Raw genomic sequence first — 17511 nt, forward strand, 5'->3', positions numbered from 1 at the left:
ACTGGTATTGGTATGTGTGACATGTCCTAATAGTGAAATACAGTGTATTTTGTTTTTCACTATTGAAAGGCTATCTGCCCCATAGGATAACGTGGGATAAATTGTAATATCTTAAGTAAAAATTCCCACTGGGACAAGGTAGAGAGATGAAGTTTAGGCTCTCTGAACTAAGAATTTAATAACACAGCTTTTAGTAAAGATGTTTTTTAAATGGTGTGTTTGAAAATGCCACTTTTAGAAAGAAAACTGATCACGAAGCAATCACATTTAGGTGCCAATTCCTTCGTGTTCAGTTATATTGCAAAGCGCAATTGGGCGGAGCGCGAATCAAGCATGCACGCCCTTTAAAAGTTGAAAGGTGAAAGACAGTAGAACCTGGCAGTGCAACGGAGTGTATCTCACTACCCTTGATTCTCATAGCATGACTTTTAGAAAGTAAGCATTTTCTTGTTTAACCATTATGTGTGCCTCTGCCTGTTTGTGGATTGACTGTCTGATTTTGGAGTGACGGGGGATGTGCATTCACTGTAGACAGCCACTGAGGAGTTGAGGTAGGTGTGCCTTGCCCTTACTGGATGACTCAGAGCTGAGCTCAATAGACCATGGCTGCATTTAGAGTAGTGGGAGGAGTTTTCCTTGTACATGAATAGGGCCTGTCTCCCTTGCACAATGCTGTCCCAACCCCCTGTGGTCATACTGCACCAGTGAGGGTAGAACTGGTTTGGACTGGACTAAGAGACCTTTGCACAAAGAGAAACAAAGTCAAAATGGGGAATACGTAGTGGACCTTAAACCCCAGAATTTCTAGATCACTTCTGGACTCAAGAGGAGCTATTTCTAAGGAGAAGAGCTGGAGAGCTATGAGGAGGAGTTCTGCCTCTTTGCTGTGGACTGAGTGGTGGTGACCTGCAGTTGCTGCTTCTGCCAAGGAAAGGACAAAGACTGGAACTTTGCTGAGAAGAACCTGCTTGAAGATGAATCTCCAAGGGCCTGTGTGAGGTGGCATCCTGTGCTGAAGACTCAGGGACACAGTGGCTTCACCCCCAGCTCCCCTGAACTCTACTGCTGAGAGTTCTAACCTGCCAGGAGGTGCCTATTCCTGCTTTGGTGGTACAAAAGGGGGTGGTGATGGACGGAGCATCAGAACCACACCCATTCAAAAGATCTGGGTTTTATCCATCACCGTTCTTTAGCCCACTCTGCCACCCCAGTTCAGACATGGCTATATGCAAATCAGTCTGACCCTGTGCCTCATGGGAACAGTCTAGCCTGAACTGCCAAACCATGCCTTCCGAGGACCGGTTTCTGGCATTCCAGCCGTCTTCAGCCCGGCTTGCTTGAATCCAGTGGCAAAGTGAGCAAGGGACTCACGTCTGAGCATACCCTGCCACACTTATGGCGGCCAAAGCGGTACAAATTCCTGCTTTGGGCCTCTGGAGGTTGTTCCTGCTGTTGGGAGCAGGAAACAACTTGAAAGAAGCAAGAAAACTTGTCTCTGATGCCGTCAGCAATGCCGCTGTGATGCGGCAACCTGCACCGAGGCCAGAGGGACAGCTCATGAAGTGCATGGCGCACTGCCCGGCCACCACCGCAACTCCGAAGACCTTCGACATCTGCCAAAGCCTGTTGTTATCGGCAATCCCGATACCAGCGCTTGCACTTTGTCCGTCACTGCCAGCACCTGCATCCTGTTATTTCAGTGCTGATAACCACAGAGAGTGACTCCATGAGCTTGCCAACTTTGCATCGCCTCACTGGAACAGTCGCCTCACTGCTGACGCATCCGACTTCCTCTGTCCTGGATTCGACATGTTGCCTCCTCACCGGTGCATTGCCCCACCTCCCCTCTGGCAGCCAGAGAGCCTGCCTTGACCTCAGCACTGATGGCTCACCCCCAAAAAGATGTGCATCACCATCATTATCCAGAGGAGCTGCTTGTTTGGAGGTCCGTGTGACTCCGTGCCCAACGCTGCACACCTTGTGATTGGTGCCGTACTTTGGATTTCTTGCTGTAATAATGTTGCAATAGCCCCAGGTGGTGCTATTTGTTTTCTACTAGCTTTATTCATGAAATAACTATTTTAAAGTTCTATTTTACTACATGTATGTTGGAATTTTGTTGTATTGAGTCTAGATAAATATACTTTATTTCTCTAGAATAGTGTAGTGTCCATTTGTGGTGTTATCACTGTATTACTGTGTGTTTTGAGTACAATACTTTAGACATTGACTTTGTGATAAGCCTGTCTGCTCATGCCAAGCTACCACGGGGGTGAGCAGGGGTTATCTAAAGTATGCTTCCCCCCTACCCTGACTAGCAACAAGGGTCCCTACTTGGACAAAGGCATCTACCTCTTCCAACTGGACAGTGCTATTTCTAACAGTGCTCATAAGTATATACTGCCTAATAGGATGAGTGTTTAGTTTCAAGGGCTGGTGGGCCAATTCTCTACTTTACCATTGCTTTTTTCTTTCTGTTATTTATCCTTTTTCTTTTCTTTTATTTTTAGCCATGCTTGTGTGTTTAAGCTATGACTTTAGATGGAATCAATTCCAAGTCAGTACTGTCTTTGTTGTACCACTTAAAATAAAAATTTGCATTAAAACTAGAAGGCGTTTCTGTACGTGTTCAGGTGTACTTGCCTTCCATAAACTGTGCGGGGATGTCTCATGGAATACGATTCAATAGGCAGGTGATCTCCCCCATCTTCTGGAGTACAGTGTAGGGCCTAGTCCATTTGTCCTGGAGGGCTCTCGTAGTCAAAGGCTCAAAAACACACGCTTCGTGACCTAGCTGGTATTCTACTAAGGTTATTTTATGGTTATACTAGTGCTTATTGAGCTTTTGGCAAACACCAAGTTCTTCTGAGCCCTTCTGATGTACTCAGTCATGGAGTAACTCAGGGCCAGCACATACCCCACAATATCTTTTTTAGGTCCCATGAGCTAATTCTCCTGCCCTTCTTCGACAGAACTTGAGTGTCTTCTGAAAGGGTGCCCACACAAAAGCTCAAAGGGGCTGAATCCCACTACCTTTTGTAGTACCTTCCCGCAGGCAAAAAAAGGACATAGCATTAGGACAACCCACTTCGTACAGAGTTTCACAGACAACCTAATAATAGTACCTTTTAGAGTTTTGTTGAATCTCTCTACAAGCCCATTGGTTTAGTGGTGATAAGGGTTAGTCAGCATTTAACTCACACCACACGTACCCCATATAGCCTTCAAGTATGCAGATATGAAATGTGTCCCCCTAGCTGAGGTAACTTTTTTGGGGAACCCCACTTAAAGAGATCAAGGCCCTTGCCACCATGGGTGCTGTCACTCTCCTCATAGATATGGCTTCAGGGTACCCAGTGGCATGGTCCACCACCACCAAAATAACCTTGTTCCTTACAGCTGTTTTAGGGTCTAGTGGCCCAACAATGTTGATCTACACCTTCTTAGGAGGTGTCCCCACACAAGGCTGTGGGATCAGGTAAGCCTTGTTTCCTTCCTGGCCTGCCACTGGCTTGACAGGTGGTGCAGGCATGATAGAACTTCTTCATAATTTCAGATTTCTGAGTACAGTAAAAGTTCTTGACCAGCAATGTCTCAGCTTTTGGTCTTCACCAAATGCCTAGTCAATGAAATATCATGGGCTAATATAAGAGGAACTCCCTGTACTGTTGGGCAACCACAAATCTCCTACTTGCTGAACGTTTGAGTCCCTAGCCACGTTGTATATGACACCCTCTTCCCAGTAAGGTCTTTGGGTTCCACTAATAGATCCCTGCTTCTGGACTTCAGCCTGGGGCCAAATGCCTTCATGAATTGTGCACTCTTTCTACGATTGCCAGAATTTCTCCATGGAGGGTCTTCCTGCTGGGGGTCAGATTTCTTCTGGGCCATAGGAAATTTTGAAGTGGTACAAAATGGGGTGGTGATGGACGGAGCATCTGAACCAATCAAACACTCACACCCAGTCAACCGATCTGGGTTTAATCCATCACCGTTCTTTAGCCCACTCTGCCACCCCAGTTCAGACGTGGCCATATGCAAATCAGTCTGACCCTGTGCCTCATGGGAACAGTCCAGCCCGAACTGCCAAGCCATGCCTTCCCTGGACCGGAATCAAGCTTCCTAGGACCGGTTCTGGCATTACAGCCGTCTTCAGCCAAACTTGCTTGAATCCAGTGGCAAAGTGAGCAAGGGACTCACGTCTGAGCATACCCTGCCAACTTATAGGGAACAAAGCGGTACAAAAGGGGGTGGCGATGGACGGAGCATCTGAACCAATCAAACACTCACACCCAGTCAACAGATCTGGGTTTAATCCATCACTGTTCTTTAGCCCACTCTACCACCCCAGTTCAGACATGGCCATAAGCAAATCAGTCTGACCCTGTGGCTCATGGGAACAGTCTAGCCCGAACTGCCAAGCCATGCCTTCCCTGGACCGGAATCAAGCTTCCTAGGACCAGTTTCTGGCATTACAGCCGTCTTCAGCCAGACTTGCTTGAATCCAGTGGCAAAGTGAGCAAGGGACTCACGTCTGAGCATACCCTCCCAACCTATGGTGAACAAAGCGGTACATAAGGGGGTGGTGATGGACGGAGCATCTGAACCAATCAAACACTCACACCCAGTCAACGGTTTTCTGGCATTTTGAGGCTTGTTTCCTGCTCCTCTCATCCTTTCCTGTGGTTTTTGTAACTTGGGCCATTGTTCCAGACCCCAGGATTCATTGACTTCCCTGACTGATTGTCTGGGTCCTGGAGGCCAAATACACTAACTCAGGCAGAATCAACATTTCTGCATGAGCCGTACTTTCCACCTCAGCGTAAAGCAATGAAATGGCAGGACTTACAGCTACCTTTTTCAGGGCAGTAACCCTACCCACTACGAGGTGACCATTGGTATGGAATGCAATTTCACTTCATTGTCAGTGTAAATGACCCTATTGAGAACATCTGTCATAATCTTCTGTGAGGCCACCAGCCCGTCCACCACCATGCGCATGCTGGATCCAGTATCCTCAGAGCCTCTACCTTAGTCCTGTTGATGACTGGCCGTTGCCTTTACTTCACCATGCTGAGAGGTAAAGAGGCCAAGGTTTCAAAATTCAGCCAACACATGGAGAATAAGGTAGCTTCAGTCCAAACACTCGTTTCTCCTGAACAAACGTCCACCTCAATTCCTACACTTGCAATTCCTTGGAAATGCCCACCTGTGGAGGGCTTCTTGGAACAGAATGAGTCTCCCTTTTTATGTCCTGGGTCGTGACAGTCCAAACACACTCCTGCTTCCACAGGGTTAAAAGTTTTCTTCCCATTTTACCCTTCTCTCTTGGGTTTAAGAAAACACACAGGACTGCACCTCTTGAGTAGATGTTTGGGCCCTTGTGAAAGCTCCTTTGTAATCCTTGCTGCTCCCCTCTTGCCTTTGTAAGGGTGGGGGGCTGAGCTCCTTTCTTGGGGTCACTCCTGTGAACTTTTAGACACCCTATGGCATATCCAGTTTCAGCTGCCTTCCCAAGCTGCCTGGGGTCAAACTACTTCAATTTTACTAGAGACTGGTGTAACTCTGAATAACAATTGCTCATGATCAGATGATGTAGTCCATCATAAGTAGTGACTGTATTACCTTTTACCTAGCCCTCCAGTGCTTTAATTTATATCTAAAATATCAACTCCGTATTGTTGTGTGTCTTTGTGAGTGTACCAGATCTTCCTCTGGGCATCTTCAGGTGTGAGACCAAACACTTGCACAAATGACTGTAGGAGTCAGCCAACCCATTTTCTAGAGTGAGGAGTGTAACTGGTACAGGTTGGTAGGACATAACCCACGTGAGTTGGTTGACATATGTAAGGTTTTAAGACATGTCATTCGATGGAAGCCGCCAAGCTGCACACGCCCAATGTTCAGTCTGAATCTTCCTCTCTGGTTTGCAGGGTCTTCTGGGAGCGTTCTCCTTCTGATCCCCTACTGGCAGGATGAGACCCTCGGGGAAACAGAAATTGGAGGCTTTGAATATCGGCCATATCATAGTCATAAAACAACCCTTCGCCTGTTCAAGGTGGGCTCTAAGATCTCTTGTAACACACCTCAGTGATAATGGTGCTTTTTTTCCACACCAGCACGTTCAGAAGTGACACACATTCACCAAGCTCAGTCATCTGAAACTCAACTCAGACAAGACAGAGGTCCTCATCCTCGGACAATCCCCATCTGCCTGGGATGACTCATGGTGGCCCACAGCGTTTGGCACCGCACCGACACCCACGGACCACGCACGCAACCTAGGATTCATCCTTGACTCTTCACTCTCGATGACCAAACAAGTCAACGCCATCTCATCCTCATGCTTCAACACCCTGCGCATGCTCCGAAAAATCTTCCGGTGGATCCCCACCGAAACCAGAAAGACTGTCACCTAGGCCCTCGTCACCAGGCGACGGGAACGCCCTATACGCAGGAACCTCATCCAAACTTCAGAAACGACTTCAGCACATACAGAACACCTCCGCACGAATCATCCTTGACATCCCTCACCACAGCCACATATCTGCCCACCTGAGAGGCCTGCACTGGCTCCCCGTCAGCAAAAGTATCACGTTCAGGCTCCTCACCCAGCAAAAGTATCACGTTCAGGCTCCTCACCCACGCACACAAAGCGCTCCATGACATGGGCCCGAATACCTCAACAACCGCCTCACCTTCTGCACTCCGGCCCACCAGCTGCACTCCGCCAACCGTCCCACGGATCCGCAGAATCACCACCGGAGGAAGATCGTTCTCCTACCTTGCCACCAAGACGTGGAACTCCCTCGCCGCCCACCTACATATGACCCAGAACTACCTCACCTTCAGGAAACACCTCAAGAGCTGGCTATTCGAGCAGTAGCAGCACCCCCTCCCTTCAGCGCCTTGAGACCCTCACGGGTGAGTAGCACGCTCTATAAATGTTCTGATTGATTGATTGATTGATTGATTGGTTGATACTCTTTCAATTCCCTCTCATTGGTGAGGGATTCAAATAAATACTGTGCACAAAATATAAAGAATGCATGTATCAACGGAAACTTTAAATAAAAAGGGCTGATGCAATTCTGTGTTATGCCCACAGAGCATACCATGGGTATATTATATCCCCACCAAGTATGCCTTTGTTATAAACCACCAAGCAACTTTGCCTGCCTCTTCCCGAGTCAATTACTTGAAGCTGCTACTTCTTTGCAGAGCCACAGCTTCCTCACCCTGCTTGCCTTTCTTTAAGTTCTTGGTAGTAGCACTAGTTCCTTAGTATCATTCCCCTAGCTGTCTTATAGATGCAGTCATCTCTGGGGTCCCCGCTGCGTTGGTCACTGTAGCCAAGTCAGCCTCCTCCTGTCGCTGTCCTCCTCCTCCCTGGCTGACTCGCTCTTCCTTGCCTCCATATTCATGCCGCACCAAAACCAATGTTCTCTTCTTTCTGGATTCCTCTTTGTGCCCTTCCTGCCCTTGTTCTTGCAGCCTATGTGTCTGCCATTGCAGGCGAGGGTGCAGGCCTCTGACATGTCTAGAAAGCTAGTTAAGTTTCTGCAGTGCCCCCGGGGTTCTCACCAGGGTCAGCCATACCAGCCCTGCCATAATATTCTTTCCCAGTATTGGTGTTAACTCCCACAGTTAGGGTCCCTAATGCTGTTGACCCATCTTGTGCATTTTCAATGTTCTTTCATAGGATGCAAACCACATGTCAATGTTGTCCCCACCACAATGATAGGCACAATTCTCTTGGGGAAGCGAGGGGTGTGTTACTCCTCCAGACATCTTGGCATTGATGCCACCATCTTCTTTAGAACTAAAGTGGCTTTCTTCTCCACCAAGCAATTGTCTTCTCTAGTTATGACTGCCAGTTTGGCTTGCAGCTCCTTTGCTGATTGCTTGTCACTGACCTCCAAATGGTGGATGGCCAGTTCAGAAGGGCTTATGCTGGCAGAGCCTACTTTGCTCCCACACTGGATGGTATTTTCGGGCAGGTGATCTCCTCCCCTTTATTATCTAGGGCTGCATTCACTGCTTCTTCGTCAGAAGGAATTTGTGGTTGGTGTGCATCCTCCCAGTCCATTAGTGCCTTTCATAATCCTGCTTCCTGGTATTCTGACCCAACTTTAATTTCCTTTCTTTGCAAAGAGCATTCGTCTCCACCACTGTGATAGTTATCAAGGTTGCCAGATCGAACTCCATTTCTTCAATACTTTTAGAAGGACCAAAAACGGGAATTGAAATAATTCAGAAAAAATCTAAAATGACCCAATCAAAGACCTGATGCCAATTAAATATCAAAAATAATTTTCTGGTTTTAGTTCAATTTAAGAAATATTTAATTTCCCACTAAATAGATGAGTTGTACTGCTAAAAACAAGCTCTGGATCACACTGCTGAACCTCAATGTGAGAGAGCAGATTTTTCGGAGGGGTGGATGGTAATCCACCATAAATTACAAGTCACTGTTCTTGTTAGGTCCAGTAAAGGTTTCAGTAATTTAAACCAGAGCTCAACCACTGGTAGCTGCAGCACAGAGTTGACACGGTTTACTTAAGAAAATGTGTAAAGCTTTTAGAAGTTCCAAAACAGTTAAAAAGTTGGAAAAAAACAAAATAGAAATTTCACTCCACTTTATATAATTAGAGAATAGTTTAATTAACAAAATGACACAAAAATAACAAAAATGTAAAAAGGAGAAACAGAGATAAAACTGTGTGAGATCTTCAATGAAGATAGCACCACTAGCTGCTCTGTTGTGCAGCTAGGGGCCTCATTTCACTGGGTTACCTGCTTTGTCAGATGGCTTAGGCTTCATATACGCAGACACATTCGTTTTTGTTTTAGGCAGGTTTTGCTCTGTCCTGTTGGTGCATCAGAATGCTCTATAATGTCCTATTATTTGCTTGTTTATCTTGGTTGTTTTGTAAAAAGCATCATCATGAAGGACCTACATTTGCATAGGATGTAATCTGTTAGGTAAAGACATGGGTTTTGCTGTTGATGTTTAGATATCATCTATAGTGTCTGTCCCTCATGCTTTGTCCGGTAAGATGGTAAGGCAAATTAGCCATCGGTGTTTGTGCATACACCAAGGCATAAGGGATACTCCAAACACTGATTGGTTTAATAGATTTGACCAGTTGTTTGTTGAGGTATGTGTAGTATTTCTGATTTTAAAAGGTAACTCAGTTGCTTCCGTATTGCATTTTACACACAAAATATAGGGTCTATGGTGATGGAAAATATCACTTGTAAAGCCCTTTCTTGTTTGCTGACATTACTTGTGGGTTTTATGGTACTGTAAAATACCATACCACATATTTTTCTGGACATTTGTGTCCTGGAGGGAATTCCTTTGTAGTCCCACAATTATGAAAGTCAGGTGCTGCGAGCAACTCTGTTGGAAGCAAGACACAATATATATAAAAGTGTGGAAGAGTATGCCGCATCTGCTATTGATTTTGAAAGTTGTGCATGTTTAATTTAAGGGTTTGTTGTCTCTTGTACTTCTCCACATTGTCTCTACTTAGGTTACATTTTGTGCTGAACAAACCTAGACTCGAATATTATCTACCTACATGTGTGCTCATATTATATTGCAAATGTTTATTTTTAAAAAACATTTTTAAGTAGGGTTATTGCATATTGGGGGGGCGCTAGAGGGCGCGCTTGCGGAATGGCTGCCTAGGTACTCAGCTCCCGCTCCTTGGTAACTGATCCTTCATAGATCCTGCGCCACGGGGTGCTGTATCACCCCCAAAGATCGGATCCTGCATCCAGACATCGCTCTCTACACTCGATCCAAGTCTGGGGGCTCTGTGAGCTTCAGGGCCGGAGCTGCGAGCTGCTGAAATCTGCCCGACTCTCGCTCTGGAGCTGCGGAGAGCGGATGCCCGGCCGCTGCAGTCCACGCGACCCTGGGGACTGTCACGAGGTTTCTAGGCCGCATCATGCCACTGCCATCGCGATCCTGCTGGGACGGCGTGCGGGGGCTGCCACGCAGGTAGGCGACTACTGAAGACTTCGCCTTGGGTCCCCCCCCCTCCCCCAGCCACCGCTGGCTGTTCTCTCTGGCACTGGGGGGGGGCTGCTCCTCGCACGGCGGGTGGGGCTGCGGATCCCCCGGACTGCTGTGTCGGCCTCCCGCCTCGCTGCTAATCCTGGCCTGTGCAGCGCGGGCCGTCGGACCTGCTTGCCGGGGGCCGGGGCCGGCCCCCCTGCGCTGAGCACCGCCATCACGAGCCACATCTCCTGCCTACGGACCCCTGCATCATATTAGGAGCGGGCAATCCTGTCGGCTGTGCGGTCGCTGCGTGTCCCCCTGCGCAGAGGCCCTTGGTTGCTCCCCTGTGCGGCGCCGTCCTGTGGGGCGAGATGCCTCGTTGTTAACCGCCGCTATCTACCCTGCTGGTCTGGACCCTGCTGCCCGCCGTGGACACCGGTGCCTTGGCTTCTCCTCAGCCGGCCCTGGGCTGCGAGGGACCACCACTACGGCCACGTGCTTCTGACTGAACAGCCACCTACGCTTTATTAGCGCTTGGAGGGTGCATAGCGCTTTTCCTTGGCGGCGCCTCTGCTGCTTACTATTGGGCCACACCGCGATTGCGTTTTCTCCTGCCCGCTGCCAGCTATACCTTCCCTAGGAGGCTTGTGCTTACACAGAACTGCCCTGCCATCATTCAACTTGACCTACAAGTCGCCTCCAGACGCTGCCATGGTGCGGCCCGAGAATCGCCAGCCCAAGCTGAGTTTCGACAGCGTTCGTAAAGGCGCCAAATCGACAAGGGTGAACCCAGGGCATAGCGTGTCTTCTCCGCATTCTCCCCCGCATCCAACCCCTGATGTGGACTTTTCCAGCCTGATACAAGAGATGCGACAGGGCTTCGCCACTGTCGTAGAGAAGGTGGATGGGGTCACGGCTCGACTAGACGCCTTAGTACACAAGGTCGACCGCCATGAGGAGCGCATCACGACCGCGGAGCAGCGAATATCCGATAACACTGATGTCACCACGACCCATACGACGCAGCTGGCCAGAATGGACAATTTACTCCGCGTTATAGCGGCAAAGAATGAGGACTTAGAAGCATGCAGCCGCCGGAACAACATACGCATAACAAATGTGCCGGAGTTACACGGCCACGGGTAGGATGGAACTGTACGTGGAGAAATTGCTCAGAGGCTCAATCGGAGAGGAAGCTTTTTCACCTCAGTTCATTGTGGAGAGGGCCCACCGCTTCCTGGCGCCTATGCCCCAGCCTGGCTTGCCACCTAGGCCCATAATTTCTCGGCTCTTGAACTATCGCGATCGTGACACTGCCCTCAGAGCAGCCCGGACTCAGAGGACACTGCAGTACAACGGGATTACTTTTTCAGTCTACCCCGACTTCACACCGATGGTTCAGGATGAACGACGCAAGTTTCTACCAGTGAAGAAAAAGCTGCGGGAGGCCCAAATAGACTATGCCCTCTTGTATCCTGCGAAGCTCCGAGTTACCCATCAGGGCAAGCAACGCTTTTTTACCAACCCGCAAAAAGCTGAGGACTTCCTGAAGACGATACGCAGGGCACGCAGGGACGACCCTGTTTCTGCAGATGAACAGGAGAATGCTGACCTACCTCCGGCGCCACACGATGACTAACTGTTCCTACGTGCTTTGAGTAGAATATGGTCAGTGCCGACTGGCCTCACGCAGCGGCCTGGACTTTGGTAGCTGGGGTGATACGAGAACGATGGACCCGCATGGACCCTGCACCCCAGTGGTAACGTACACCAAGGACCACTTTCTCGGCCCTAGTCTCCACCGAGGGCGGTACAGTTCTGGAGCTACGGACCGGGTAGTGGCAGTGCGCGCTCTATGCTATACCCCTACTGGGTGTTCCCCATTGCCTTGTTGCGTTTTTTGCTGTTTGTGCTACTACAGTTGGGGGGGAGAGGGTGGGGGGGACTGCAAGGGGGGATCCATGGCTACTGGCATGATTGGGATGCTGGGGTGGGTGGGGGGGGATGGGTTTCAAGAGGCTCACGTTGCTTAGACTGTGTGTATATTTGCTGACCTGGTGTATGTCCTGGCGATGGCGGGGTGGGTGTGGATTCATTATGCGGCCCCCTCGGGCACTGTCGCGTTTATTGTTGCTATGTCCATGGCTGCTTTGAATGCAAATGCGCGACTGACATGCTTATCATGGAATGTCCGGGGATTGAATAATGCTAAGAAATGCAGGAATGTTATTGCCTACCTGGATAGACATCATGTGCAGGTTGCCATGTTGCAGGAGACGCATCTGCCCGCACGGGGCGGTGCCTCTTTTGCGACGAAATGGGCTGGGGCCCGTGTTTTTTCCTCATATTCGACTTATGCAAGAGGTGTGGCGGTGCTCATTGCCCGCGGAGTGCCTTTTCATCGATTTGGGGAGGAGGTGGACAGGGAGGGCCGTTATGCTTTATTGTGGGGCAGGGTGGGCCACGACGTCTACCTATTTGTATCCATGTATGCACCAAATGTTGATTCACCTGCCTTTTTTTCCACACTATGGGGCAAGATTGTGGCTGTTGGGGCGCGACACATCGTCTGGGGTGGAGATTTCAACTTAGCGCTGGCACCCCCCCTAGATAGAGCAGATGGTGTTAACTCCTACAAGCCCAAGGCCAGAGAGGCATTAGAAGGAGTCGTAGAGGAGGGCGGACTATTAGATGCCTGGAGACACCTACATCCCCTTGGACGGGAGGGTACACACTTTACATCTCACACCGGGACATGGGCACGCTTAGACTATTTTCTAGTTAACAGGGACATTGCTGTGGAGTTGTTGGGGGTGGACCATCTGCCTAGAACCTATTCTGATCACAGCCCTGTGTCTCTGCAGTTCCGCACTCCTGGGTGGGACAATCCGCGGCCGCAGCGGAGACTGCGCCCTGATGTGCTTCTAGACAACCTTTTTTGTACTGAGCTGGGAGAGGAGATAGCGGATTTCTTTCCTAGAAATAAGGGCTCGGTTGAGTCAGTTGAACACGTATGGGAGGCTTTCAAGGTCACTATCAGGGGCTTCTGCATCTCTAAAAGCCACGGAGTACTGCGTGATATCCAACAATCCATTACCACACTGGAACGGGACCTGCGGGCTCTGGAACTCCGCATGACGTTTGATGCTGACCCACACTTGCACGCCACCTTTAGGGAGACACTATCAAAATATGAGGAGGAGGCGGCCAGGGAGGCGAAATATCGGGGTAAACACTGGGTAGCCCGGAAATACTGCGAGGGTGACAGGCCTGGAAAAGTGCTTGCTGCAATCACACGACCATCGCGGGTGCATAACACTATACTAGAACTTACCGATGCGTCCGGTGCCACCATCAGAGACTCGGATGCGATACTTTCCACCTTCACGACACTTTACTCTTCACTTTATACTTCCACGGCAGAGGAAGACGCGCCATACGCTGCGTATCTCAGTGACGTAGCGCTATGCTGGCTTAGCGATGGGAACAGGGAGTTTCTTGCAGCACCTTTTGAACTCGACGAAGTTCGCGAGGCCATCATGTCCCTCAAAAATGGCAAGGCTCCGGGGCTCGATGGCATACCTGCCGAGTTTTACAAAGCCTACATTGACATTATGGCGCCCATGCTCCGCGAGGTCTTCACAGAGTCCCTTGCTGATGGGATACTTCCCTGTTCTATGCGTGAGGTTGTGATCACCTCCATTTTGAAGCCGGATAAAGACCCCACCTCCTGTGACTCTTACCGTCCACTTTCCCTCCTAAACTGCGATGTTGGAATACTCGCCAAGGTTCTGGCCACTCGACTATCGCTGTTAATGACCAAACTTGTTTTGCCTGACCAATCTGGCTTCGTAGCAGGCAGATCCACGTCCCATAATCTTCGCACCCTCTTCTCCTTGCTTCGCACGGTTCACCCTGACATCCCAGTGGCGGCTGTGTTTCTAGACGCCACCAAGGCGTTCGACTCGATCGAATGGCCCTACCTCTTTTCGGTCCTGGCTAGTATGGGATTCCCTAAGCTGTTCCTATCTTGGGTTCGCCTCTTATACACGGACCCCACGGCGAGGGTACTGATTAATGGACGATTGTCGCATCCTATCACGCTCACGAGGGGCACCCGCCAGGGATGCCCACTCTCTCCCCTGTTATTTGCCATTGCGGTCGAACCGCTCGCCTGTCTCCTACGACAGTTGCACCGAGCAGGAGCGGTGCAATGCCTGCAACGGCAACTTGAGGTATCCCTCTATGCGGATGACATCACACTGTACGTCAAATATCCTGAGACGCATCTCAATCCCCTACTTCGGGAATTCATCCTGTTTGGTGGGGTGTCGGGTGTTCACATCAACTGGACCAAGTCGCAGTTTTTCCTCTTACGGATGCGGTGCACGCCTTCCCTCTCGATTATCCTTTGGAGTGGTGCCGCGATGATCTTCGTTATCTGGGAATCCGCATTTCTCGCGATAAAGACGAGACGCTACGATCCAATTATGGAGTGGCCATAACTAAATTGACTGCCTCCGTCGACAGATGGATCACACTGCCACTCTCCATGGCTGGGAGGGCCTCACTCATAAAAATGGTGATATTACCCCGCTTTCTGTATCTTTTTCTTAATATCCCCTATTTCCCTGTGGCTTTTTTCTTTAAGACACTCCGTACGGAGTTGCACAGGCTTTTCTGGGGCGGCAAGTCCCCTCGCTTAAAATGGTCGACGCTGACCCTTCCCTACGACAGGGGAGGTTTCGATATCCCCGATTTCGAAACATACTACCAGTGCGCGCAGGCGCACTTTGCCTACCACTGGATGGCTCCTACTCCCTTCATGCCGCATATAGCGGTGGAGGACTGGATCGTGCACCCACTCCCGCTCAACGGCCTGCTACACTGCTCTGAGACGTCCATCACCACATCGAATACCTCGGTTTCCTGCACCTTAGATGCATGGCGCCGCATCGCTAGGCGACTGTTATGCCCCCTGCCCTACTCCCCCAGATTGCCGCTCACCTATCATCCACAACTTTCCCTGTTATCAGAACTGGGTTTCCGTCAACTCTGTGATAAACTACTCGTCACCTGCTGGGGTGATTTGTTCCATGAGAGTCATTTCAAGTCCGCTGACCTATTCTTTAAAACGCATGCGCGTACCCCCCTTGAGCTCTTTTACTACATTCGGCTACGTGCGGTGATGCGTGACATCCTACCTGACTACCCTGATGAGCCTGAGATCCTGTCACCGCTACACTTCCTCTTGGGATCGCAAGACGGGACCCACTTGGTCTCTGGGCTCTACCGTCAGATCCGCAATGCTGCTCCGGAACCGATATCCGCTGCTCGGCTACGCTGGTCTGCTGAACTTGTCATCGATATCTCGGATGACCAGTGGAAACACTGCTGTACACTCACTTCCCGCATCTCTGCCAGCTGCAGATTGAAAATTATCCATTACAGATTCCTTCAGCGGATATATTACACGCCGGTACTGAAGCATAGATTCGGGTTGGCTGAAAACGACCGTTGTGAGCGTTGTCGCGTCGACCATGCTGATTTTCTTCACCTGGCGTGGGACTGTCCCCAGATTGCTCACTACTGGCGACAGGTAATAGAGGCTGTTACGGAGATGGTGGGGGAGGCGATCCCTGCGGGCCCTTTGATAGCCATCCTTGGATGTACGATGCAAATGCCCAGAGATTGCAGGAAATTCGTTGACACTGCCTTGCTCTTGGCCAGGCGCCGTGTTGCGTGCCGCTGGGGCAGGGGGAGGGCGCCCAAGTTCAAGTACTGGCTTACAGACTTGACATATTGCCAAGATCAGCATACTACCTTTGCCGAACTGCTACCTCTCTCGTGTCGACCCAGGGATATTTGGGATCCTCTGGTGCACTACCTGCTCAAGCGCTCGGATGACGATGCGCAGTCAGGTGGCCAACCTGTCACTCCCCAGCACCCCGAGCTCTCTCCTAGAACTTAACCTATAGCTCCTGCTGCGGCATTTGGGCCTCCTCGTCTCTATGCGCCCTTCTACCCCTACAAACTCCCTGGTGCTTTGGGTTGCCCTGCCTCGATTGATCTGGCCCCCCCTCCTCTATGAGCATGTACACCCTATCTTGCACTCACAGCACGCTTTCACGCCTCCGGCGGGCGGCATCCTGGGACATCCTGCGCTTTCCTTAGATGGCCCTCTGCTGACTTTTACAGCACTGGGATGGAAGTTCTGGACACGAAATCCCCCACACGCCTCTGCCTGCCCGAACTGCCACACTACACCACTATCACTTACTACTACTACACAGTCATGCACTGCCTCGTTGTTGCTACTTAGTTGGGATGTTTTGGTTCCTGTTCAACAAAAAAGGAGAGAATCTTCTCTCGATCAAAAAACTCTGTTCGACTGCTGCTCATACTTGCTTGTCCTACATCACCGGCTGCGGAACCAGCATCATATGTGTCTATAATGTGCCGCCGGGCCTCCGGGATGCCGGCTTCAAGGCTGTGTATTGTTCATCTTCTCCTGCTGCCGGCCTCCAGGTTGTGGGCGACCCAAGCTGTGTCCCACACTCTGTTTATTTCAATAAAGCAGATTTGAACGCCAAAAAAAAAAAAAAAAAAAAAGTAGGGTTATTGCATGTTTGTTACTAGAATATAGTTGTCAGAATATTTCCTGACACAACAATACTGTGCCCTAAATATTGTGTACAAAAAGCACCCTAATGGTGTTAACAATAGAAAAACTATACCCATTAGGACAATATTTTTGTAAACAATTTTATAACACAATATTTATGTTGAACAATGTTAGATCTGGCATCCTTAGGGTAGTGTTTCCTCAGACATTCTGCCTTTTACCTTCTGTTTTGCTGATTCCCTTTTTGTTAGTCTTAGGACTCTGAGTACTTTTCCACTGCTAACCAGTACTAAAGTGCATGTGTTTCACCCTAAATATGGTGACATTGATGTGTACCTGGTTGACATATATGATTGTGTCACACACATAAGTAGCCTTTCAAACCTGTCTCAGGCATGCCTTTGCAAGGCTTGTATGTGCAGTTTACTACCAGTTTAACTTTGAATTTCCCCTTTATTTCATATAAGTCACCCCTAAGGTAGGCCCTAAATGACCCTAAGGGGAGGGTGCCATGTAAGTAAAAGGTAAGACATGTACCTGTATGTTTTATGTGTCCTGGTAGTGACAAACACCCAAATTCACTTTTCACTACTGTGAGGCCTACCCCTCTCATGGGTTAGTACTGTAAATTCCCTTATAGCTTTTTAAGCAGTAATTCCTGATCAGAGAGGAGTAGTTTTTTCATGTTTGATATGTTTGGAATGGTAATGATAAATCCTCATTACTGGTAACATTGGATTTGTTTTAGAAATGCCACTTTTAGAAAGTGGACATTTCTCTGTACTTACTGATCGTTGTGCCTTTCAGCCTGTCTATAAAACATGTCTGGGCTGGGTGACAGCAGCACTTTGTGCATTCCCTCTAGATAGCCATA

Source organism: Lissotriton helveticus, chromosome 2_1 (assembly GCF_964261635.1).
Source record: "Lissotriton helveticus chromosome 2_1, aLisHel1.1, whole genome shotgun sequence".
Classification (NCBI taxonomy): Eukaryota; Metazoa; Chordata; class Amphibia; order Caudata; family Salamandridae; genus Lissotriton; species Lissotriton helveticus.